This window comes from Sus scrofa, chromosome 14, assembly GCF_000003025.6.
Source record: "Sus scrofa isolate TJ Tabasco breed Duroc chromosome 14, Sscrofa11.1, whole genome shotgun sequence".
NCBI classification, from domain to species: Eukaryota; Metazoa; Chordata; class Mammalia; order Artiodactyla; family Suidae; genus Sus; species Sus scrofa.
This window is the reverse complement of record NC_010456.5, coordinates 95,756,583-95,783,411: the sequence shown is the minus strand read 5'-3', so window position 1 is coordinate 95,783,411 and position 26,829 is coordinate 95,756,583. Positions and strand designations below refer to the sequence as shown.

Genomic DNA, 26,829 nt, shown 5'->3' with positions numbered 1-26,829 from the left:
TGTGAGTTAAAAGTTCTTCCAGTTTTCTTTCCATTGATGGCGACAGTTTTTCCTTGTCCAAACTTCCATCAGGTGATCCTGTCTACATTTGAGGAATTTGAGATGGATGAAACAGTTCTTCATCCAAGAGCTATTTTACCACTGAGATTAGAAGCAGCAGCATGGTATTGTAGTTATGGACATCGTCTTAGGAAACAGACTATCTAGGTTCAATACTGCCATATTTTACCACTCGTTAGCTTTTAAGATCTTTGGAAGTTACTTACACTCTTTAGCTCAGTTGCATTAGTTGTAAAACTGAATTATTTTACGCAATAGTGACCAGCATATGGGTGTGCTTTATAAGTTAGGTAAATTCTATTCTAACCAAATGAGCTAATCACATGCAAAATTTGTATATCTCTCTACATTTTAAATGTAATGACTTGTACATATTTAGTAGTTTTTTACACTTTTCAACATTCAAAAGAGAGTCATATTTTATTAGCAGACCAAAATGTTATCATTTTTGGTGTGCATTTAACATATGGGAATAGTAAATGACACATTTAATTATATGACCACAGATTGCGAAGGATACATAGTTATATAGTTACAACTAAATCATGCAGAGGATCTCCTTTCTAAAATTATAAGAGGAATGCCTATAACTAAAATAAAAATTAAAACCCTGCCTTGATAATCTAAAGTAGATTGCATACCCCTTCTAAAAGATGTTTGCAAGATCTTCATTTCTGTCACAAAATCTTTCTAAAAGGCTTTCTTGCCACTGGTTAGCTTGTCCTACCATATTATCTAATTTGTCTTTATGTTTTATAATTGAAATATAAAGGAGAAAGGAAAGGATAAGGTTTTTGTGTCAAAAATTATTCAAAAAACCCTTTATGGGAGTTCCCGTCGTGGCTCAGTGGTTAACGAATCCAACTAGGAAGCATGAGGTTGTGGGTTCGATCCCTGCCCTTGCTCAGTGGGTTAACGATCTGGTGTTGCCATGAGCAGTGGTGTAGGTTGCAGACGCAGCTCGGATCCTGCTTTGCTGTGGCTCTGGCATAGGCCAAAGGCTACAGCTCCAATTAGACTCCTAGCCTGGGAACCTCCATATGCCACGGGAGCGGCCCTAGAAAAGGCAAAAACACCAAAAAAAAAAAAAAAAAAAAAAAAAAAAAAAAAAAAAAACTTTATGAAAAGCAATTAAAGAATTTACATTCGTATTTTTGAAAGCTATCTTATTTTCTAATTATTCTTAATGAAGTAGCTCGGAGGAAATTCTCAATCATGGTTCTTACTTAGACACTCAAGGTCAAAAGATAAAAGCTGCAGTACCAACAACACCGTTTAAAACTGCACTCTTATAGTCTACTTGGAATTTTTAAATTGATTTTATTTTCCACAAGACAATTAGGAATATCTAGGCTGTTGGTAAAAAAGCAAATTTATGGGTTAAGTTGAAAGGAAAACATTTTAAGCAACTTATTACTTATAAAATTAAAGACTATATCGAGGCAAATATCACATCTGTTTTCTACCTCCCCCAGTTTTACTAAGATATTATTGATATATACGTATTTTAAGGTATACAATGTAATTATTTGATAGATGTGTATACTGTAAAATGATTATCATAATTAACTACCATAATCTTGTGTAATTACCCTTTTTTTGTGTGTGGTGATAACATTTGAGATTTACTCTCAACAACTTTCAAGTATATAATACAATACTGTTAACTGTAGTCATAGTGTTGTACATTAAATCCTCAGATTTAATTTAATTTTCATGCCAAATCACTCTGCCTGGGATTATTCATCTTAGACCCAGAAGATCATTGAATGTTGAATAAAAGTGGTGAAATTGAACATAATTTGCCTTGTTCCTGATTTTAGAGGAAATACTTTCAGCTTTTCACCATTGAGAATAATGTTAGCTATGGGTTTGTCATATACGCTCTTTATTATGTTGAGATAGGTTCCTTCTATACCTACTTTCTGGATGTTGCCATAAATAGATGTTGAATTTGGTCAAAAGATTTTTCAGCATCTATTGAGATGATCATATATGGTTTTGCTTTGTTTTTAATGGCTGCACCTGCAGCATATGAAAATTCCCAGGCTAGGGGTCTAATCAGAGCTGCACCTGCTGGCCTAGACCATAGCCACAGCAAAGAGGGATCTGAGCCCTGTCTGCAACCCTCACCACAGCTCACCACAATGTCAGATCCTTAATCCACTGAGCAAGGCCAGGGATCAAACACACATCTCCTGGACACTAGTTGGGTTTGTGACCCACTGAGCTGTAATGGGAACTCCAGATCATATGGTTTTGATTCTTCAGTTTGCTAATGTGATGCAGCACATGGACTCATCTTTGGATACTGAAAATTCCTTGAGTCTCTGGGTTAAAGCCCACTTGATCATGGTGTATGATACTGTTAATATGTTGTTGGGTTCAGTTTGCTAATGTTTTGTTGAAGATTTTTGCATCTTTGTTCATTAATGTTATTGGCCTGTAATTTTCTTTTTTTGTGTGGTATTTTTGATTTTTTTATCAGGGTGATGGTGACCTCACAGAATGAGTTCAGAAGTGTTGCTTCCTCTGCAATTTTTAGGAATAATTTCAGAAGGACAGGTGTTAACTCTTCTCTAAATGTTTAGTAGAATTCACTTGTGAAGTCACCTGGTCCCAGACTTTTGTTTTTGGGGAATTTTTAAAGACGGATTCAATATTAGTACTTAAAATTTCTTGATTTATATTTTTTATTTCTCCTATTAGTCTTGGAAAATTGTACCTTGTAAGTATTTGTTCATTTCTTCTAGGTTGGCTATTTTATTGGCATATAATTACCTCTTAAAAGCTTTTGTATTTATGTGGTGTCAGATGTGATTTCTCCTTTTTCATTTCTAATTTTATTGATTTGAGCCTTCTCCCAATTTTTCTTACTGATTTTGTCTAAAGCTTTATCAAAACTGTTTCTTTTCAGTGAGCCAGCTATTAGTTTCCTTGATCTTTTCTATTGTTTTCCTTATCTCTATCTCATTTATTTCTACTCTGATCTTTGATTTCTTTCCTTTTAGTAACGGGGTTTTGTTGTTCTTTCATATATATGTATATATATATATATATATATATATTTATATCATCTGCAAGTGGAGACAACTTGTCTTCTACTTTTCTGATTTGAATGTCTTTTATTTTTTTCATGCCAAATCACTCTGCCTAAGACTTCCAGCACTATGCTAAGAATGATGAAAGTAGGCCTTTTCCCTTGTCTTGTTCTTATTTAAGAGAAAAAGCTTTGTTTTTCATCATTGACTATGATGTGGGATTATTGGATATATGTACTTTAATATGTAGAGATATATTCCTTTTATACACAATTTGATGAAAAATTTTTGTCATGAATATATGTTGAATTCTGTCAAATGCTTTTTCTGCATCTTTTGAAATGATCATATATTTTATCTTTCTATTAATGTTGAGTTTCATGTTCATTAATTTGCAAATGTTGAACCATCCTGCATCTCGGGAATAAATCCAACTCGATGATGGTGCGTGATCCTCTTAATTTGCTGCTAATTTTAGTTTGTTAGTATTTTCTTAAATTTCTTTATATATATTCACCAAAAATATTGCTCTGTAGCATTATTTTTCTGGCTTTGGTAACAGAGTAATGATGGTTTCATATAATAAGTTTGGGAATTTTCCTTCCTCTTAAATTTTTGGGACATGTTTGAAAAAGACTGACATTAATTCTTCTTAAATATTTGAAGAAATTCAGTGAAATCATCTAGTTTGCCCTGGGCTTTGTTATGAGGTTTTTGGTGACTGATTTCTACTCATAGATATGTCCGAATTTCCTATTTCTTTTTTTTTTTTTTTTTTTTTTTTTTTTTTGTCTTTTCTAGGGCTTCATCTGTGGCATATGGAGGTTCCCAGGCTAGGGTCTAATCGGAGCTGTAGCCATTGGCCTATGCCAGAGCCACAGCAACACAGGATCCAAGCTGTGTCTGCGACCTGTACCACAGCTCACAACAACAGCCAAATCATTAACCCACTGAGCAAGGTCAGGGATTGAACCCGCAGCCTCATGGTTCCTAGTCAGATTCGTTAACCACTGAGCCACGATGGGAATTCCAGAATTTCCTATTTCTTAATGATTCAGTCCTAGTGGATTTGTTGTTAGGAATTTATCCAGTTCTTCTAGAGTATCCAATTTGCTAGCATATACTTTTTCAGCATAATCTCCTATAATCCCTTACATTTCTGTGGGTCAGTAGTAATGTATCCTCTTTCATTTATGATTTTATTTATTCGAATCTTCTCCTTTCTTAGTTTAATAAAATGTTTGTCAACTATATATTTTCTAAAGACCTGCTCTCAGTTGCACTGATCCTTTCTATTGTTTTGTTGTTATTCTCTGTATCATTTTCTCATCTTTGTTATTTTGGTCCTTCTGCTAGCTCTGAACAACTTTTAGTTCCTTGAATTGTAATGTAGGTTATTTATTTGTGAACTTTTTTCATAACTTTTTTGTGATAAGCTTACCTCAACACTGCTTTTGCTGCATCTGATACGTTTTGGTATCCCATTTTTATTTATTTCAAAATACTTTATTTAAATTCTCTTTTTATTTTTTGACCCGCTGGTATTCAGGCATGCATTATTTAATTCCCACAGATCTGTGATTTTTCCCATTTCCTCTTGTTATTTATTTCTTTATAGCATTGTGGTCAGAAAAGATACTTGGTATGACTGCAGTCTTCTTACATTTGCTAATGTTTGTTTTGTGATTTAAGGAATAATCTATTTTGGAGAATATTCCATGTGTACCTAAAAAAAGTTCATTCTACTGCTGTTGAGAGTAATGTACTGTATGTGTCTTAAAACTCCACTTAATGTAAGGTACAATTCAAATTCAAGTTCAATGTTTCCTTATTAGTATTCTGGCTCAATGACATATCCATTGTTGAAAGTGGAGTACTGGAGTTCTCTTCTATTATCATTTTGTTGTCTATTTCTCCCTTCATATCTGCTAGTATTTGTTTAATATATGTATTTTCTCTGATGTTGGGTACATATATATACATCTAGGATTGTTATATCTTATTGAATTGACTCCCCTTTTATTGTTATATAATGATTTCCTTTGTCTCTTGTTACAGTTTTCTACTTAAAGTCAATTTTGTTTCATATAAGTTTAGTTACCCATGCTCTCTTTTGATTTTCATTTGCATGGAATATATTTACACACCTTTATTTTGTTCTTGCATATGTCCTTAAAGCTGAAGTGAGTCTTTTGTAAGCTGTGTATAGTTGTTTTGTTTTGTTTTTAAACTATCCAGCCACTCTCTGCTTTTTGATTTGATAATGTAGTCCATTTAGATTTACAGTAATTATTAATGGGTAAGGATTACTAATTCTACCTTATTTATTTACTTATTTTGGGCTGCTCTGTAGTTCCCATGTTTTTTTCTCCCTCTTTGCTGTCTTTTCTTATGAATTGTTGATTTTCTCTAATGATGTTTCGATTCCTTCTCTTTGCCTTTTGTATATTAACTGAAAGTTTTTACTTTTTGGTTATCATGAGGCTTATAGAAAGAATCTTATAGCAATATATTTTAAGCTGATAACTTATCTTCAATTATATATGAACACTCTACACACTTTTACTCCCTCCACCCTCACAATTTTTAAACAATTATACCCAATTTTTGGTGTCACAATTTACTTCTTTTTATTTTATTGGATATCAATTAATTACTGTAGGTACAGTTATTTTTTAATACTTTTAAAAATATTTTTGCCCTTTAATCTACATACTAGAAATAGGTGATTATTCTACCACCATATGACATCATTAGAATAATATGAATTTTACATGTATTTACTTTTACCAATACATTTTTAATTTTTTTTATTTTAGTTTCAGTTCAGAGAACTCCTTTCAGCATTTCTTATAAAGTAGGTATAGTGATCTCGCCTTCATTTCTGAAAGCTTTGACACATAACACATTCTTGGTTGGCAATAATTTTTTTCTTTCAGCCTTTGAATGTATTATCCCATTCTCTCCTATCCTAATAACGTTTCTGCTGAAAAGTCCACCTATATAGTCTTAAGGGATTCCCCTTATATGTGAGAGGTTTTTTTAATTGCTGTTTTTAAAAATTTTCTTTGTCTTTAATTTTAGATGGTTTTATTATAATGTGTCTTTTGGAAGACTGTTTCGGGGTGAAATTTTTGGGGTGATCTATTAACTTCTTGAACATCAATATGTAAATCTCTCCCAAGATTGGTACATTCTCAGCTCTTGTTTCTTTAAGTTTTGTGCCACCTTCTTCCTCTCTTTTTCTCCTGGAGCCTCCATTTTGTTCATGTATTATTTTTCTTATTTAATTTAGGGGTTTTATGTGTTTCCTTGTAGTTTACTGAATTTCTTTAAGATTGTTATTCTGATTTCTTTGTCAGACAAAGAAAACTCCCTTCCTTTAGAATCAGTCAGTGGGGTTTTGTTACTTTCTTTTGGTGGTGTCATCCTTTCTTGATACTCATGACCCTTGTGACCTTGAGTTCGTATCTGTACATTTGGGAGGTAGGCACCTCTTATATTCTTTTCATATTGGCTTTGTCAGGCAAAGCCTTTCCCCAAACAGCCTATCCAGAGATTCTGGCTGGTCTGTCTTGCAGTGCCTATAAGAAGGCTTGCTGTTGGAGTCCCTAAGTGATCAGGACTAGTACTTGGGTCTGCAGGTGGGAAGGTCTGGCACTTTGGGATATGGGGATCAGTCTAATGTCTCTTTCTATAGGAGCAATTTGGAGCCTAGGTTTACTGGGGTAGGCCTAACATCTGAGTCTTCAATGATAGCCAAGGTTCTGGGTCTATAGGGGCCAATCAGGTGCTAGTTATCACTGTTCTGGGCATATCATCTGAATCACCAGGGTCCAATCCAGTAGTGGGATGGACTAGGAACCTTGTTTTATGGGAGCTAGCCTTAAGGCTGAGGCAATGGAAGCCTGTACTAGGGTGGGCTGAGAGCCTGGATTTGCTGAATCTGGTCTGGACCCTGCATCCATGGAGGCTGATCTGGAACTGGAATGGGTCAAAAATAATGGGTTTGTGAGAGCTGACCTGTTGAGAAGCCTCAGTTTATGGGTGCTACCCAGTGCCTGGATTTATAGAAGCTAGGACTAAAATTTTGACCATGGCCATAAGAATGAAAACATATTCTTGATAAACTGACTTTCTGTGGCTTAGAAGTTTTCTTTAGAGTTCGCAAAAACTGAAAATAATGATGTACTGAAGCCAAGTGTTTTACCACCCTTGGCATTTAGAGATGATGTTTTTGACAGTTTGCTAGCCACATGCACAACATACAATGAAGAAAGCTTTATGTCCTGCAGGGTTTACCACTCATAGGTTCATTTTTAGACAATCCTCTGTAGAGATGCCTGTAGTTTTGAAGATCTGCTGCTATTTAAAAGAACTTCTCAAGAGTAGGATTCCATATTTTATTTCTTTGTGTTTGCTCATATAACACATTTTGCCAACAGTGAGCCCAAAGAACACTTTAGTGTTATAATTGCTTCCCTTGTTGCTTTCCAAGCTACACAGTGTCTTATTTTACAATCATTCTTCCATTCTCAGTACTGTATGTCTAATGGTACACACATGTCAGTTTTCTGTATGATATTCAAAAAAGGAAATGCTACAAATAGTGAAATCAATCTTTTCATAATTTCCATTACATTAACAGCACTTTATTATGCCTCTCCTCAAATTAGTTTCTTGAATATGGATTCCTTGTTCTATTGTTAGATTTTTACTACCAGTAAACTTTGGTAAATTCCTATCATCAGGGGGTAATTTTTTAAAATCCCAGTCGTCATAGTCAAGAATCAGAATATAAGCATAGTCACTAGTATCCCAAGTCTATTCACTAAAGTTCATAAACTTGACACTTAGACAAACCCCAAGATCTTCACTCAGAAGCAAATCTTTTATTTTCCATATTATTGTAATAAAATGTGTTTTCTTCTTTCCAATCCAAAATGGATTATAAAATATTAATAAAAATATAGAGTTGTGAAAGAGAGACATGCCTAAAGTAATGCACAATTTCAGTTGGAAAGTAAGAGCAGAGAGAATGAAAATTAAAAATATTTACAATATACTTGTCTAGAGCAAATGATGTCCTTCTATACTAAGATAGCTCCAGCATGGCTTTTTGGCACATTGCGCTAATTAATAGTTATGTTAATGATCTTAACTCAGCACCATGATATTATGCAAATTACTTAAATAATGAAAAGTAGACAATATATTTTAGAAAGTTTTACATTCATGGGGCTTATAATAAAAACAAATGCTAGTTAAAATGAAGAAATATTTTTGTTCTGTCAAATTGTCAAAAATTTTATTAAAAAATAACAGCCAGAGTTGGTTAGAAAGTAAGGAAATAAAAATTATTAGGCGATTTTGGTGGGGCTACAAATCATGTGTGTGTAAGTGCATGTATTTGTTTAGGAAGGAAAAAAATGAAAGGCAATTAAGCAGGAATTTTAAAATGTCTTTGACAGGATATTTAACTTTGGGGGATACACTAATATAGAAATAGTCAGACAAGTACACAATGCTCCTAAAAGTACATATACTTGTTAATAAATTATAAAAATTTTTAATTATTATTAGAACATACTTTATGGATGTGGCAGATAATACAAACTGGTTCACCCACCCCAACTCCTTCTTTAGCATTTTGTTTTAAAATACGATGGAGGCAATGAAACTTAAAACTGCTCTTCCCAGACTCATTTTCAGATGGACTTTCCTGATCACCTGCTCAATAGAACATACTCTCATGATACTTGAAAGAAAGGACCAAGTGAACCGAAGAGAAATCAAGTAAGCACAATCCAAGAAATCTGTGGTCCTCTGGGGTTGACTGTGGTAGATAAATTAGTGCCAGGCTCAGGGTAACCTAGGTACCATGCTGGTGGTGCACCATTGAGATTTCACTAGAAAGTTCAGAGTTGCAGATAAATGTTTCTCTGGCTTTCTTGATCTTGCCTCTGTAGTATCCTAGCTTAATTTTCTGATCCTTCTAAATCAACTGATACATGTTAATAAATCAATTCCAGATGAAAGAGACTATCTGGATTTTGTAATTTGTATTCTAAAACCTGAAAAATTTAAATTAGATATCAAAAACATATTCATGTTGCTAAAGAAATTCGGACGTCATGAGCAATGATCATAAGAAGTTAAAAAGCAGTATGTAGATGTTATTTTTAAGCGCTGATGTATATAAAAATGTCCAGGACTTCCCATTGTGGCTCAGTTGTAACGAACCCAACTAGTATCCATGAAGATGAAGGTTCTATCCCTGGCTCCTCTTAGTGGGTTAAGTATCTGGCATTGCCGTGAGCTGTGGTGTAGGTCGCAGACACAGCTCGGATCTGGCATCGCTATGACATAGGTTGGCAGCTCCAATTTGACCCCTAGCCCAGGAACTTCCATATGTCACAGGTGTGGCCCTAAAAAGACAAAAAAAGTTCAATGTTAAGAAAACATGATAAATACAATTTGGAAAGTATAATAAGGAAATTCATTTATCTAGAAAAATACTTGTGAGAAATATCACAATAATTCTAAGTAGAATAAACCACCTTGTAAATAATAGAAAATATAGGCTGTTGTAATACAGTCAATTCTGATATATTAGAAGAGATTTAGTTTTAAATTTAAGGCCATAGGAGGATGTCTTCTTATCATCTTGCCATACTGAAGACCTTTGAAAACTTCCTTTTCTTTTGTCAATTCAGGTTTTGAAATCTGGCACATGGCACCAATAGCAGTATGATGGATAGGATCTTAAAGGGTCAATGACTTTGTGTTCATTTGGGGAACCAAGCTAGAGTCCCCTGCTCCATGAAGGCTGTCATGATGTAGTGAGAAAGCTAAAGGCAGGAGATTCCGCATGCAGATCCAAGGCAAGCACACGCAAGGGAAGAGCCATCATCCAGTTCAATACATGCAGGCACTCACTGGGTTCAAAACACTTCAATTTGCCTTCCTCTACTCCTACTTTGTTTTTCTTCTATTTATTGTGCCCACTATGAACAGAGTAATCATAATAATTTTGAAAGAGAAAATAAAATTGTAGGACATGCAGCTTAACATTATATTTAGCACTACTTAATGTTTCTCAAGCAAAATGTTTTATTTACACAGCAAGCCACCTTGCCATCCATCTTCTGTCACTATTCTCTTTGTTTACTATTACTTTGGGTCCCCCTTTTAAAAATGTCTAATAAACCAGACACACAATAAAGGATATTTAATACATTTTTAGAATTTAAAAATCAATAATGTTATATTAGAATGAATATGTACTCACCACCCACAATAAAAAATAAAATGTTCCTAGCACCTCATAAATCTTTGTTGTGCCTTAAATGGTAGACTTTTGCAAGTTTTTGTGCTTTGCATAATAGAATTACCATCGCATGTGTCCTGAAGCTTGTCTCTTCCCCTGAAATATTATCTTTTGAAATGAATCTATTACTGATGCATACACCTTTTAAGGACTTGATGCTATTGACTACTCCATTTTATAACTAGACTACACTTCATTTACCTATTCTCCATTCAGAAGGATTATTATTATACAAGTTTTTGTTTGTTAGGAACAAAGTCCCAAAACATTGTATGGCATATTTCTCTTGGCGTGCAACTGGAATAGGATTTTACGGCATCTTCTCAGGAACAGAAGTGCTAGGTCATAAGTATGGTGCATATTTAAATTTACTAATTTATATCAATTTGTTTTCCTAAATTGCGGTAACATTTCCTCAATTTCCAGGTATTTCAGACTTCCTCCTTTTCCACCGTCTCCATAACATTTGATATTCAGGAGTTCCCATCGTGTCTCAGCAGTAACAAACTCAACTAGCATCCATGAGGACACAGGTTTGATCCCTGGCCTCGCTCAGTGGGTTAAAGGATCCGGCGTTGCCGTTAGCTGTGGTGTAGATTGCCCACATGGTTTGGATCTGGTGTTGCTGTGGCTGTGGTATAGGCTGGTGGCTACAGCTCCAATTCAACCCCTAGCTTAGGAACTTCCATGTGCCACAGGGCGGCCCTAAAAAGCAAACAAAAAAATTTGCTATTCAGTTTTTGTCATTTTTGACTGCTGTAAGAGTATGTCATGTGCTTACATTTACATTTTTTTTTTGACTACTTGGCAACTTTTTGTTTAGTGGACATGAGTATCTCCTAAGAAATGCATGTTAAATTTCATACAGCATTGCTTTTTTTATATTAATGTATTCTGGTAACTGATTATTAATTACATGTGTCGAAAGTATCTTTTACCTATTATGAAATATATTACCATTCTATTTGGGCCTTTTGATAAAGAAGATTCTTATTTTTATCATACTTTCTGTTCCTTTGTGTGGTTTAAGAAAACCTTCCTGGTCGTGAGGACACAGGATATATTTTTTTTTTCTACAATTTCTTCCAACAGTTTCAGATGTTTGCCTTTCACACATAAGTCACTGATATCTTTGGAACTAACTACTGTAGTTACCAAAAATTAACAATTTTTATTTTCTATATGAGAAATCAATTAACTCAGAATAATTTATGAGAGTTAATCACATCCCCACTGATCCACAAATGCCACCTCTGTTTATACCTGTATTCATGTTACATGTGTTGAGTAGTTTTTACACCTTTCATTTGGTTTCTTTAGTCTGTTTGGACATGATTTGCACAAATATTACATTGTTTTATTTGTTACAGCTTTAAAAATGAGTCTTTATGACTGATAGGTAAAATCTACCCGTCTTATTCTCCTTCCTTAGTAATTTCTTAATAGATCTTTATACCCCCTACCTCCAGCCCTTTTTCAAATACATTTAAGAATCAGGTTGTCTAGTCCCAGAGAAAATAGCTATTGGAACTTGGACTGGAGAAACTATTTATAAATTATTTTCTACATTTGTGATAGCTATTGGTTTTTCCTAGACTGTGTTAATGTTATGTATGTCTCCATACATACATTTGTCTTCTTTAATGTCTTTCAATAAACATTATTAATCTTCAAATAACAATTTTGCTTAAATTTTCTCAAATTATTTTTTGGTAACTCATACTTTGGTTAGTATTATAAAGAAAATCTTGGGACTTCCCATCGTGGCTCAGTGGTTAATGAATCTGACTAGGAACCATTAGGTTGCAAGTTCGATTCCTGGCCTTGCTCAGTGGGTTAAGGATCTGGCATTGCCGTGAGCTGTGGTGTAGGTTGCAGACGCAGCATGGATCCCATATTGCTGTGGCTCTGGCTTACACAGGTAGCTACAGCTCTGATTAGACCCCTAGCTTGGGAAGCTGCGTATGCCATGGGAGCAGCCCTGGAAAACGCAAAAAGACAAAAAAAAACAAAAAACAAAAAACTTTGTTACTACATTTTGTATTTGCTGTTGTAAACACACACACACAATTGAATTTGTCACAATGACTACCCAGCAACCTAGTTTCACACTTCTGTTAATTCTAATAATTTTTAAATTACTGTTTTTTAACATAGTCATGTAGTGACACTTCCTTTCTGGACCAAATTATTATACTTTTTTTGCCTTAATGTGATAGTTTAGCTGCCAATAAAATGTTGAATGAAAATAGTGAGGTGCTATCCTGTTCTTCCTCCTGATGCTGAATATAATTCTTACGTTGATATATAATTAAAAAAGACTGAGCTTTAGGTTCTTTGTTATCAATTTAAGGAATTTCCTTTCTAATCTAAGATTGTTCTGTTTGTTTCTGGAGTAGTTTTGTATAGTGTTAAATGATTTTAAGTACATTCACTCTAGCTTTAGAGATAAGCAATGCTTTTTCACCTTTAAAAAATATGAGCTATTATTAAATTCTTATAATGAAATGACCTATCTTTCTTAAATCATATTTGGTCCAGAATGTTGTATCTTTTTATTTTTTTTACATTGCTAGATTCTTTTCATTAATGATTTTCTTAGGAAATATTCATCTCTACGTGAGACAGGTCTTTAATTTTTTTCCACATTAACTTATGAATTTTGTGATATTTTCCTGTATTTCAGAGCTGAAGTCATATAGTAATATTCTTTTTTCTAGATGTTTCTTTGATCATATCTGTAAAAATGTTTGAGCCTGGAGCTTTCTGCATAGGGTAATTTTAACTGCTGGTTCTAGAATTCAGGTTTTCTATTTCATCATTAGTTGATCTATATAACATTTCCCTAGAAATGTACCTATTCCCCCCAGTGTTATCCACTCATTACCATAGTTTTTTTAAATAAAACCTTCAATTAAAAATATTTTAATATCTCTTGCAAGTATAGTTTTTCCCATATAATTTTTACCATTATCTGGGTTATCCTTTTTCTTGTTCATTTTTCTCATAAGTTGATCAAATGACTACCTTTGGCTTAAAATTTTGGTGTTTTCTGTTCTCTATTTTTTCTATTTTCTTTAGTAATATTCTTTTTTTTTTTTTTTTTTGTCTTTTTTTGTTGTTGTTGTTGTTGTTGTTGTTGTTGTTGCTATTTCTTGGGCCGATCCCGCGGCATATGGAGGTTCCCAGGCTAGGGGTTGAATCGGAGCTGTTGACACCAGCCTACGCCAGAGCCACAGCAACGCGGGATCCGAGCCGCGTCTGCAACCTACACCACAGCTCACGGCCACGCCGGATCGTTAACCACTGAGCAAGGGCAGGGACCGAACCCTCATCCTCATGGTTCCTAGTCGGATTCGTTAACCACTGCGCCACGACAGGAACTCCGTGTAATATTCTCTTAATTAAAAACAAACATGAACACAAACAAGCGTTATTTCAGATAAATAGTTCATTTTCAGACTGAGATTTTCAGATGTTCTTAATTTCAAACATAAGCATTTAAGCATAAAAATTATCCTCTAAATACTTTTAAAATTATGTCCTAAAATTTTCAAAAAGAATTTTTGTTACAATTTAGTGAAAATTAATCTCTAATTGTGATTTCTTCATTACCCATGGATTATTTAGAAGATAGTTTTAAAAATTTACTAATATATTTATTTACATTACTTCTGTTACTGAATTATTAAATACTTTGTTGATGTCAAAGAATGTGGATATACTAACAGACCTTTTTATTTGAGTTTATTGAGACTTTAATTCCTAGCACATGGACAAAATTTCATGGATTATTAAAGGAACGTATGTTCTAAAACTCTTTACGTGCAGCCTTTTCTAAGTGTTCATGAGACAGCTTAAGTATGTTTTTAAATATTCTATTGATAGTGTATTGATCTATCAATTATTGATAGAAATGTGTCTAAATTTCTTCTTATTATCATCAGTTCATTTCTTTTTGTATCTCACTAAACTTTCTTTATATACTTTTGAGCCATGCAGCTAAATTCATGCATATTTAGAATTACTCTTTCTTCTTACTAAATTGAACCGTTTTCCCCCAGCTCTATTGAGGTATGATGGCAAATTAAAACTGTATATATTTAGAGTGTATAACATGATTTAATATATTATCAGTGTGAAATGATTACAATCAAGTAGTGTCATTTAAATCACTCTACAATGGCCATATTAATAATTGTATATTTTTGCCTTAAGGCTTCATGACCTATTCATCACCATATTTTACTTTCTGACTTCTGTAAACACTCAAAAATCTTAACCTTTTTAATTAAAGTATAGTTGATTTATAATATTGCATTGACTTCAGGTGTACAGTAAAGTGATTCAGTTATATATATTTTTTCATCCAGATATTTTCCCTTATAAGTTATTACAAGATGTTGAATATAGGTTATAGCATATAACCACACATTCCATATTATTATATAGTAAACCCTTGTTGCTTATCAATTTTGTATATGTTAATTTCATAGTCCTAATTTATCCCAAGCCCTCTCCCTTTATCCTTTAGTAGCTATTAGTTTATTTTCTGTCTGTATATAGTTTCATTTGTATTATTTTTAGATTCCACATGAGATATCATATTTGTTTCTCTGACTTCATTTAGAATGATATTCTCTTATATCTGTTATTGCAAGTGGCAGTATTTCATTCTCTTATGTTTGAGTGGCATTTTATATATATATATATATATATACACACATATGTAATGTATATATATTATATGTATGTTATATATAATATATATATATTTCACTTCTTTATCCATTAGTCTGTTTTTGGACACTTATGGGGGGCACTATCAAATCATGAAATACTAAAAGAACTAAATATTCAGGGAAACAAAAAAATTTTATCATAAATTAATATATCAGTATTTTATTACCATACCATACCCAACACAGTGCTGAATTCTGTGGTGGATATGAAGTATAATTCATGGTTCAGCACTACCCAGGTAGCCATGATCTAGTTGGGAGGAAAAGCAATAATGAAAAATACAAAGGACTATGTTAAGTTGTATAGCGCAGATTACAAATATACTGATTTATTGCGTTTTTTTTCACTTTACTGAAGTACAGTTGATTTAAAATTGTGTGTTACTTTCAGGAGTGCAACATAGTGATTCAGTTATTTATTCAGGTTATATTCCTTTACAGATTATTACAGAATATTGAATATAATTTCCAGTGCTATACAGTAAAACTTTGTTGCTTATTTTTGTATAGTAGTTTGTATCTGTTGATCATATATTTCTAATTTGTCCCTCCCCTCCTTTGGTAAAGATAAGTTTTCTATGTCAGTGAGTCTTTGTTTTGCATATGGATTTATTAGTATTATTTTATAGATTCTACATAAAATTGATATTGTATAGTATTAGTCTGTCTCTCTATGACTTCACTAAGTATAAAATTCTGTAGGTCCATTCATTCATGTTCCTGCCAATGGCAACATTTCATTATTTTTTATGGCAGAATAATATGCCACTGTATATATAGATACATACTACACCTTCTTAAATCAATCATCTCTCTCCCCCACCCCTTTTTTTTTTTTGGTGGCTTCCCTGCGGCATTTGAAGTTCCTGAGCCAGGGATCAGATCTGAGCCATAATTGCAACCTAAGCTGCTGCTACAGCAATACCTGAGCTTTAACCCACTGTGCAGGTCAAACCTGTGTCCCCGCACTCCCAAGATATTGCCGATCCTATTGTGCCATGGCAGGAAATGCAATTATCTCTTTATGGGCACAGGGTTGTTTACATGTCTTGACTATTACAAATAGTGCTGCTATTAACACTGGGGTGTGTATATCTTTTTTGAATTAGTTTTCATCTTTTCCACATATTTGCCAGTACTAGGATTGCTGAATCATGTGATAGCTCTATTTTTATTTTTATTTTATATTTTTTAGCAATGTCCATAAAATTTTCCATGGTGGCTACACCAATTTACATTCTTACCTTTTCTTCACAACCTCCAGACTGTCTGCTGATAGCTATCCTGATGGGTGTAAGGTGATAACTCATTGTGGTTCTGATTTGCATTTATCTAACAATTAGTGATGTTGAGCATCTTTTCATGTACCTTTTGGCCATGCATATGTCTTCTTTGGAGAGATGTCTATTTAGATGCTCATTTTTTAATTGTTTTTAATTGAATGATATGATCTGTTTGTATATTTTGGATATTAATCCCTTGTTGGATAGTTTGCAAATACTCTCTCCCATTCCATATTTATCTTTTCATTTTGTCAATGGTTACATTTGCTATGCAAAAGCTTTTAAAGCCTTTGATAAGCTCTCATTTGTTTACTTTTGATTCTATTTCTTTTGCCCTGATAGACTGATCTAAGAAGATAATGCTACAATTTATGTTGGAAAAAGGTTTTCCTATGTTTTCTTCTGGGAGTTTTATGGTGCCATGTCTTATATTTAGGTCTTTAAACCATTTTGAGTTTATTTTTGAATAGGGAATGTGGAAGTGTTATATGTAGCTGTCCAACTTTCCCAACATCACTTGCTGAGAAGACTCCTTAAACATTGTACATTCTGGCCTCCTTTGTCATAGATTAATTAAACATAGATGTGTGGATTTGAGTTTTCTATTCTGTTCCATTGATACATATGTCTGTTTTTTGTGTCCCTAACATGCTGTCTTAATTATCATAGCTTTAGAATATTGTCTTAAGTCTGGGAAGGTTATGTCTCCAGCTTTGTTCTTTTTTCTCGTTAATGCTTTGACAATTCTGGGTCTTTTGTAGTTCTGTAGAAGTGATAGGATTATTCCAGTTCTATGAAAAATGTCGTTGGTATTTTGATAGCAAACATATTCAATGTATAGATTGCTTTGGGTAATATGGACATTTTAACAGTATTAATTCTTCTGGTCCCAAAGCATGGAATAACTTTCCACTTATTTGAATAGTCTTCAGTTTCTTTTATCAATGTTTCATAGTTCTAAAAATATTGGTCTTTCACTTCCTAGGGTAAGTTTATTCCTAGATATTATATTTTTGATGAGGTTTTATTTTTTATTTTTATTTAATTGAAGTATAGGTGCTTTATAATGTTTAGTTTCAAGTGTACAGCAAAGTAATTCAGTTATACATATATTCATTTTTCAAATTCTTTTCCTATATAGGTTATTACAAAATACTGAGTAGAGTTCCCTGTGCTATTCAGTAGGAACTTGTTATCTATTTTACATACAGTAGTGTATACATATTAATTACAAACCCCTAATTTATTTCCCCTCCCAAGTTTCCACTTTGGTAGCAATAAGTTTGTTTTTGTTATCTGTGAGTCTGTTTTATAAATAATGAAATTTGTGACACTAAAATTAGATTCCACATGTAATGATATCACATGATATTTGCCTTTCTTTTCTGACTTACTTTACTTAGTATGATAATATCTAGGTACATTCATGTTGCTGCAAATGACATTATTTTGTTCTTTGTAATGGCTGAATAACATTAAATTGTGTACCACATCTCCTTTAACCATTTCTGTGTTGACAGACATTTGCTTCTTGCCTTGGCTATTGTAAATAGTGCTGCAATGAATATTGGGGTGCATATATATTTTTGAATTACAGTTTTCTCTGATATATGCCCAGGACTGGGATTACTGGATCATATTATAGTTCTATTTTTAGGTTTTTAAGGAACATCCATACTGTTCTCTATAGTGGTTGTACCAATTTACATTCCCACCAACAGTGTAAGAGGACTCCCTCTTATCCACATCCTCTCCAGCATTTATTTTTTGTAGACTTTTTTTTTAATGCTTTTTAGGGCCACACCCATGGCATATGGAGGTTCTCAGGCTAGGGTTCAAATTGGAACTACATCTGCTGGTGGTCTACGCCACAGCAATGCAGGATCAAAGCTGAGTTTGCTACCTATGCCACAGCTCATGGCAACACCAGATCCTTAACCCAATCAGCAAAGGCAGGGATTGAACCCACAACCTCATGGTTCCTAGTCAGATTCATTTCTGCTGTGCCACAGTGAGAACTCATATTTTTTGTAGACTTTTTGATGATGGCCATTAGTATGGTGTGAGGTGATACCCCATTGTAGTTTTGATTTGCTTTTCTCCAATAATTACTGATGTTGAGCATCTTTCACGTGTTTTTGAACCATCTGTATATCTTCTTTGGAGAAAGGTCTATTTTGATTTTCTGTCAGTTTTTTGATTGGGATGTTTGTTTTCTTGATAGATGCATGAGATATTTGTATATTTTAGAGATTAATCCCTTGTCAGTCACAACATTTGCAAATATTTTCTCACATTCCATGGGTTTTATTTTCATTTTGTGTATGGTTTCCTTTGCTATATAAAAACTTTTAAGTTTAATTAGATCCAATTTATTTTTTATTTTCATAACTCTAGGAGGTGGATCTAAAAATATATTGCTTCAAATTATGCCAAGGTATATTCTGCCTACATTTTCCTTTAAGAGTTATACAGTATCTGTCCTTACATTTAGGTCTTTAATCCATTTTGAGTTTACTTTTGTGTATGGTATCAGAGAATGTTCTAATTTCATTCTTTTACATGTAGCTGTCAGTTTTCTCAGAACCACTTAATGAAGAGACTATCTTTTCTCCATTTTATATTCTTGTTTCCTTTGTCATGGATTAATTAACAATAGGTGACTTCTGGGTTATCTATCCCGGATCTCTCTATTCATTGATCAGTATGTCTGTTTTTGTGCCAGCACCACACTGTTTTGATGACTGTAGCTTTGTAGTATAGTCTGATTTCAGGTAACCTGATTCCTCCAACTCTGTGTTTTGCTCTGAAGATTAATTTTTACTATTTGTGGTCTCCTTTGTTTCCATATGAATTTATTTTTTATTCTAGTTCTGTGAAAAATGGCATTGGTAATTTGATAGGGACTGCATTGAATCTGTAGGCTTCCTTGAGTAGTATAGTCATTTGGACAATATTATTCTTCCAATCCAAGGACATGGTATATCTTTATTTGTGTCATTTTCAATTTCATTAAGTGCCTTAGAGTTGTTTTGCCTCTGTAAGTAGGTTTATTCCTAGACATGTTGATTGTTTTTGTTATGATGGTAAATGAGATTCTTAATTTCTCTTATTTTTTTGTTGGGCATAGGAATTCAAGAAGTTTGTGTGTATGAATTTTGTGTTCTCAACTTTACCAAATTAATTGATGAGCTCTAGTAGTTTTCTGGTAGTGTCTTTAGGATTTTCTGTATATAGAAACAAGTCATCTGCAAACAGTGACAGTTTTACTTCTTCTCCAGTTTGGATTCTTTTTATCTATTTTTCTCCTCTGATTGCTATAGCTAGGACTTCCAAAACCATGTTGAATGAAAGAGGTAAGATTGGGCACCCTTGTATTGTTCCTGATCTTAGAGGAAATGCTTTCAGGTTTATACCATTGAGAATGATGTTAGCTGTGGGCTTGTCATACATGGCCTTTGTTATTTCCAGGTAGGTTCCCTCTATATCCATTTTCTACATAATTTTTAATCATAAATAGGTGTTTAATTTTGTGAAAAATTTTAAGCATCTACTGAGATGATCATATGGTTTTTATTCCTTAGTTTCTTAATATTTTTTATCACATGAATTGATTTGTCACTATTAAAGAATCCTTGCATCCCTAGGATAAAATCCCACTTTATCATGATGTATGATCCTTTTAATATATTGTTGGGTTTGGTTTGCTAGTATTTTGTAGAGAATTTTTGTTTCTATATTCATGAGTGCTACTGGCCTGAAATTTTCCTTTTTCATGGTATCTTTGTATGATTTTGTTATAAGAGTGACAAGGGACTCAAAATGAGTTTGGGAGTATTCCTCCTTGTGCAGTTTTTTGGAAGAGTTCAGAAGGATAGGTGCTAACTTTTCTCTAAATATTTGATAGAATTTGCCTGTGAAGCCATTTTGTTCTGGACTTTATTTTTTTGAAAGTTTTTTTTAATCACAATTTCTATTATTCCAGTACTTATGATTGGTTTCCTGATATTTTCTATTTTCTTCCTTGTTTAGTCTTAGAAGGTTGTACACTTCTAAGAACTTGCCATTTCTTCTACGTTGTCCATTTTACTGGCATATGGTTTTCTGTAGTAGTCTCTTTTGATCCTTTGTATTTTTGTGGTATAGGCTGTAACTTCTCCTTTTTCATGCCTAATTTTATTGATTTGTGCCCTTTATCTCCATTTCTTGATGAATCTGGCTAAAGATTTATCAATAATGTTTATCTTTTCAAAGAGCCAGCTTTTAGTTCCTTGATCTTCTCTATTGTTTTCTTTGACATTCTCTTTTATTTCTGCTCTAATCTCTATAATTTCTTTCTTTCCAGTGTTTGGGCGTGGTTTGTTCTTTCTCTAATTGGTTTATGTGTAAGGTTACGTTATTTGAGATTTATCTTGTTTGCTGAGATAAGCTTGCATTACTAAAAACTTCCCTCTTAGAACTGGTTTTGCTGTGTCTCAAGTGTTTTTGAGGTCATTGCTTTCAGGTATTTTTTTATTTCCTCTTTAATTTCTTCAGTGATACATTAGTGGTTTGGCAGCATATTATTAAGCTTTCACATGTTTGTGCTTTTACTTTTTTTTTTCGTGTAACTGAATTCAAATCCCATAGTGTTTTGGTCAGAAAACAAGCTTGCATCTCTAGGATAGATCCCACTTGATCCTTTTAATACATTGTTGGATTTGATTTGCTAGTATTTGGTAGAGAATTTTTGTTTCTATATTCATCAATGTTATTAGCCTGTAATTTTCCCTTTTCATGGTATCTTTATCTGCTTTTGTTATTAGAGTGATGGTAGACTCAGAATGAATTTGGGAGTGTTCCTTCCTCTGAGTTCTCCTGTGGCGCAGCAGGTTGAGGATATGGCATTGTCACTGCAGTGGCTTGGGTGGCTGTTGTGGTGCACATTCATTCAGTCCCCAGCCCAGGAACATCCACATGCTGAATGTGCAGCCAAAATATATATATTTCTATAAATATGTATATATGTATATAGATGAATATAGATGATATACATAGATGTATATATAAATGTATATATAAACACACACATGTATATATGCTCGATATGATTTCAAGCTTGATTTATGGCTCAGGATGTGATTTATCCTGGAGAATGACCCATGTATGCTTGAGAAGAATGTGTATTCTGTTTTCAGATGGAATGTTAAATAAATATCAATTAAGTCCATTTGGTCTAATGTGTTATTTAAAGCCTATGCTTCCTTACTGATTTTCTTTCTGGATGATCTGCCCATTGTTTTAAGTGGGATATTAAAGTCCCCTACAATTACTGTGTTACTGTGGATTTCTCCTTTTATTTCTGTTATAAGTGTTTGTCTTATTTATTGAGGTGCCCCATGCTGGGTGCATATATATTTACTTACAATTATTATATCTTCTTCTTGGATTGATTGCTTGATCATTATGTAGCGTCCTTCTTTGTCTCTTGTAACAGTCTTTATTAAAAGTCTATTTTGTCTGATATGAGTATTGCTACTTGAGGTTTCTTGATTTCCATTTGCATGAAATACCTTTTCCATCCCCTCACTTTCAGTCTTTGTGTATCCCTAGATCTGAAGTGGGTGTTCTGTAGGCAGTGCATATATGAGTCTTGCTTTTGTATTCATTCAACTAATCTGAGTATTTTTGGTTGGAATGTTTAATCCATTTACATTTAAGGTAATTATTGATATGTATGTTCTTATTGCCATTTTGTTAATTGTTTTGTTAATTGTTTCGGATTTGTTATTGTAAGTCTTTTTTTCTTTTCTTCATCCTCTGTTCCCTTATGATTTGACCTGAGGTGTTCCAGGCACTTGAGCCTGCAGGCATTTGGGTAAGGCCAGGAATTGGTGTCAAATTGGTGTCAAATTGTTGTTTCAATTCCTTTGTGTGTTTGTATTTTTTAGTTTTTTTTGTTTTGTTTTGTTTTGCAGTCCCCATGATGTTTTGATATATCAGTCTATGTGTGTACAAAAGATTATTTTAAGTTGCTGGTCTTTTAATTCCAAATGTGTTTTCAATATCCTTCATTTATACTCAACTTCATCTCACAGTTCTTGGTTTTGCTATCATATTTGTCTGAGAATATTTCCCTACATTTACTTGTTTGCCTTTCCTAGTGAGCTTTCCCATTCATGATTTGCTTTGTTTCTAGTTGCAGCTTTTTCTTTTTCTCTTAGAGAAATCCTTTAGCATTTACTGCAAAGCTAGTTTGGTGGTGCTGAATTATCTTAGCCTTTGCTTGTCTTTGAAGCTTCTGATTTCTTGATCAAATCCGAATTAAGGCTTTGTTGGGTAGAGTATTCTTGGTTGTGTTTTTCCTTTTCATCATTTTAAATATATAGTGCCACTCTCTTCTGGCCTGCAGAGTTTCTGCTAAAAATCAGCTGATAACCTTGTGGGAATTTCCTTGAATGTTTCTTGTTGCTTTCCCCTTTTCATTTTTAATATTCTTTTTTTAAAATTATTATCACTTTGACTAATATGTATTTGGGGGTATTCCTCTTTGGGTTTATATTTTGCCTCAGTTATTCTGCAATTGATTCCTTTTAGTGTATTTTTCATTTCAGTTATTGTACTGTTCATCTGTTTATACTTTAAATCTTCTAGCACTTTGTTAAACATTTCTTACATCTTCTAGGTCTGTGCCTCTATTCTTTTTCTGAAATCTTAGATTATTTATACTGTCGGTATTCTGAATTCTTTTAGGTAGGTTGCCTATGTCAACATCACTTAGTTGTACTTGTTGGTTTTTATCTTGTTCCTTTGCCTGGAACATATTTATCTGTTATCTAATTTTGTCTAATATGTTGTGGTCTCCTTTGCACAAGCAGCAGGATCACAGTTCGTCTTACTTCTAGTGTCTGTTCCCTGGTGAGTGAGATTGGCCCTGGGGTTTGTGCAAGCTTCCTGGTGGGAAGGATTGGTGCCTGTCTACTGGTGGGTGAAACAGGATCTTGTCCTTCTGGTGCACAAGGCTGTGTCAAAGGGTGTGTTTAAAGGCTTTGAGCAGCTTGTCTGTTGATGGGTGGCTCTGTGTTCCTATTGTGATGATTGTTTGACCTGAGGTGTTCCAGCACTTGAGCCTGCAGGCATTTGGGTAAGGCCAGGAATTGGTGTCAAATTGGTGACCACCAATAGACTTCATCCTGACCAATATTCCCTGCTGCCAAGGCTACCAGTATGCTTGTCTCTCCAGTGAGGGTCTCTCCACAGGAGACCCTCTTAAGATCCACAGTTAGGTCTAACACAGGCTCCTACAGACTTACTGATTTTTTCTGGTTCCCACTGCATGTGACAGTTTGTGTGCACTCTATAAGAGTGATGTTTCTGTTTTCCCTAGTCCTATGGAGCTCCTATACTCAAGCTCAACTGGCCTTCAAGGCTAAATGCTCTGAGGGCTTCTCCTCCTGATGCCAGACCCTCAGGCTGTGGACCCTTACATGGGGCTCATAACTCTCACTTCTATGGGAGGACTTTTGTGATATAATTATTTTTTAGTATGTAGGTCACCCACCTGCTCTGTATGGGATTTGATTATGCCACAAACACACTGTTTCTACTCTCTTATTGTGGCTTATATTTGTATGTAAAATATCTTTTTTTTGGGGGGGTGTAGGTTACAGGTTTTGTTTTTACCTTCTTTTTAGGTCCACACCCCAGCAAATGGAAGTTCCCAGGCTAGGGGTCTAATCAGAGCTACAGTTGTCAGCCTACACCACAGCCATAACAACTCGGGATCTGAGCCACATCTGTGACCTACACCACAGCTCATGGCAATGTCGGATCTCTGACCCACTGAGCAAGGCCAGGGATGGAACCCACATCCTCATGGATACTAGTTGGATTTGTTTCTGCTGCACCACAACAGGAAATCCCAGTTGCAGGCTTTTTGGTTGATGATTGCTGAGTAGTGAGAGGTGATTTTGGTGTTTTCATGAGAGAAAGTGAGTTTACATCTTTCTACTCTACCATGTCTGAAATCAAGTGGCTGCCGTTAGTTTTGATGCTTGATGCCTCTTTTCTCAGTGAATGCTAGCGGCTATTCCCTTGATAGGGGATGTGCAGTTATGATGGCCCTTAATCCAGGAATGGTGGAGGCAGAGCTGGGTGCCTAATCATGGATTTTGTAGGTGTAGCATGGTTTGCACATTCCCAGTACAGGGAAGACAGGGTGTTGTGCCTTCTTGAGGGTCTTATAGTGGCAGCCAATTTACAGAGCCTACAATGGTGGCAGTGGCTTGCACCTGCCTCTGGGGCTCCTGCAGGTGGTGTTCTGTTGCCTGAGAGGGCTCACAGGGGAAGAAACTATTATGGTAGTCCTGCCCCTCTCCTTGCATTCCCCCCACCAATAATATACTTTGCCCCTGTGGTGGGCCCAGGCTTATTCTGAGTATACCCTCAGTTGTCATAGTCTAGCCTCTTTAGGCTATTGCTGTGCAGCCAATCCTGATCCTATCTATTTGCAGCCAACCCCAGTCTTCTCCTTAGATGTAACCTCTGAAGACTGATCTTCAGCATCTAGCCACTACCTGCACCAATGGATGAGCATCTCAGGCTGGGGAGTGAGGTGGTGCATTTTGCTCTTCATTTGGCCTCCTGCAAACTGGTTATTGTGCTATCTTCCTAGGTTCCAATGCTCCCCCTCCATTCAGGCTTATCTCCCCACTGATGAGGAGAGATTCTCAAGGTGCTTGCATCTATTCTTCTTTAAAGTTCCCTCCCTGCAGTGCAAGACTCATTTCAATCACTTTCTCCTTCTCTCTTTCAGCAGTATGAGGTCTTCTGCTGGTGTTCAGTACCTGTTCTTTGTGAATCATTCCATTTGTTAGATGTGTTTTTAATGCTTCTGTAGGTGCAGGTGAGCTTCACCTCCTACTACACCATATTGATCCTGTTCCCCTTTTTATGCATTTTTAAATGGGATTTTTAAAAATGGGATTGTTTACTTTCTGATATTGTTAAAAAAGGGACAGATTTCTGTAATCTTATATCCCATTACTTTGCTGAATTCATTTATTCTAATAGTTTTTGTATGAAAACTCTAGGGGTCTCTATATACAGTATATTTCGTCTGGAAGTACTGACATGTTTTACCTCTTTGCTTCCAATTCAGATACCTGCCCACCCCTTTTTGTTTCCTGTGTGATTAATGTGGCTAGAACCTTGAATACTATGATGAATAGAAGTTATTGAGAGTAGACACACTTGTCTTGTTCCTGAATTTAGTGGGAAAGCTCAGATTTTCAGTGTTAAGTATTATGTTGGCCCCTGGTTTATCATAGTTTTTATTATATTGAAATATGTTCCCTCTATACACACTTTGGTGAGAGTTTTTATTATGAATGGATGTTGACTATCTCAAATATTTTATGTATCTATTGAAATGGTCATATGGTTTCTGTCTTTCCCTGTGTTAGTGTGATATATCATATGGATTTATTTGCATATATTGAACAATAGTTGTAAACCTGAAGTGAATCCAACTTAATCACAGGTTTATGCAATGGTGGATTCAGTTTGCTAGTATTTTGTTGAGAATTTTTGCATCTGTATTCATTAAAGATAATGGTCTATAATTATTTTTCTTTTAGTATCTCTGGTTTTGAAAGGTTATGGTGACTTCATAGAATGACTTTGGGAGTTTTTCTTTCTCTTCAATCTTTTATAACAGCTTGAGAAGTACTGGGGTAAGTTCCTTGTATTCCTGGTAGAATTTACGGTGAAGCATCTGATTCTAGAATTTTGTTTGCCAGAAGATTTATTTTTAATTACTGAATCTATTTCACTTCTAATGATCAGTCTTCTCAAAGTATCTGTTTCTTCTAGATTCAACTTTGGCAGGCTTTGTATATATAGAAATTTGGCCATTTCTTCCGTTGTCTAAGTTGTTAGCATATAACTGTTCATAGTATTTTTTGTTTTATTCTATTTCTGTTGGATTAGTTGTTTTCCTCTTTGATGTCTTTTTTCTGTTCATTTGAATCCTCTCTCTCCTTTCTTGGTGAGCATGGCTAGAGGTTTGTCCATTTTGTTTATCTTATCAAAAACGAGCTCTTGGTTCTCCCTGATCTTTTCTATTGTTTTTTAATCTTTTTTTTATATTATTCATGATCTTTCTTTCTTCTGACTTTGGGATTTATTTGTTCTATTTTTAACTTCTTTTAGGTGGTAAGTTAGGTTGTTTATTTGAAATTTGTCTCTTTTTTGCTGTTTTGAGGAAAGTCTATATTGCTATTAACTGTCTTTTTGGAACTGATTTTACTTCTTCCCACAGATTTTGTAAGGTTGTGTTTTCATTGTTGTCTTGAGATGTTCTGTGATTTCCTCTTCGATTCATTTTTGACACA

The 26,829-nt window shown here is 34.4% G+C and overlaps 1 protein-coding gene and 1 long non-coding RNA gene across 2 annotated transcripts in view; one reads left to right on the top strand and one right to left on the bottom strand.

The window, feature by feature from the left end:
• LOC110256793 overlaps positions 1-10,998 on the top strand; it is a 53,521-nt gene extending 42,523 nt beyond the window's left edge. The window contains exons 2-3 of the long non-coding RNA XR_002338791.1: positions 8,802-8,897; positions 9,818-10,998. This is a non-coding gene — a long non-coding RNA (uncharacterized LOC110256793). The remainder of the gene's footprint in view (positions 1-8,801; positions 8,898-9,817) is intronic.
• Positions 1-26,829, bottom strand: part of PCDH15 (protocadherin related 15) — an 857,865-nt gene that overhangs the window by 604,621 nt on the left and 226,415 nt on the right.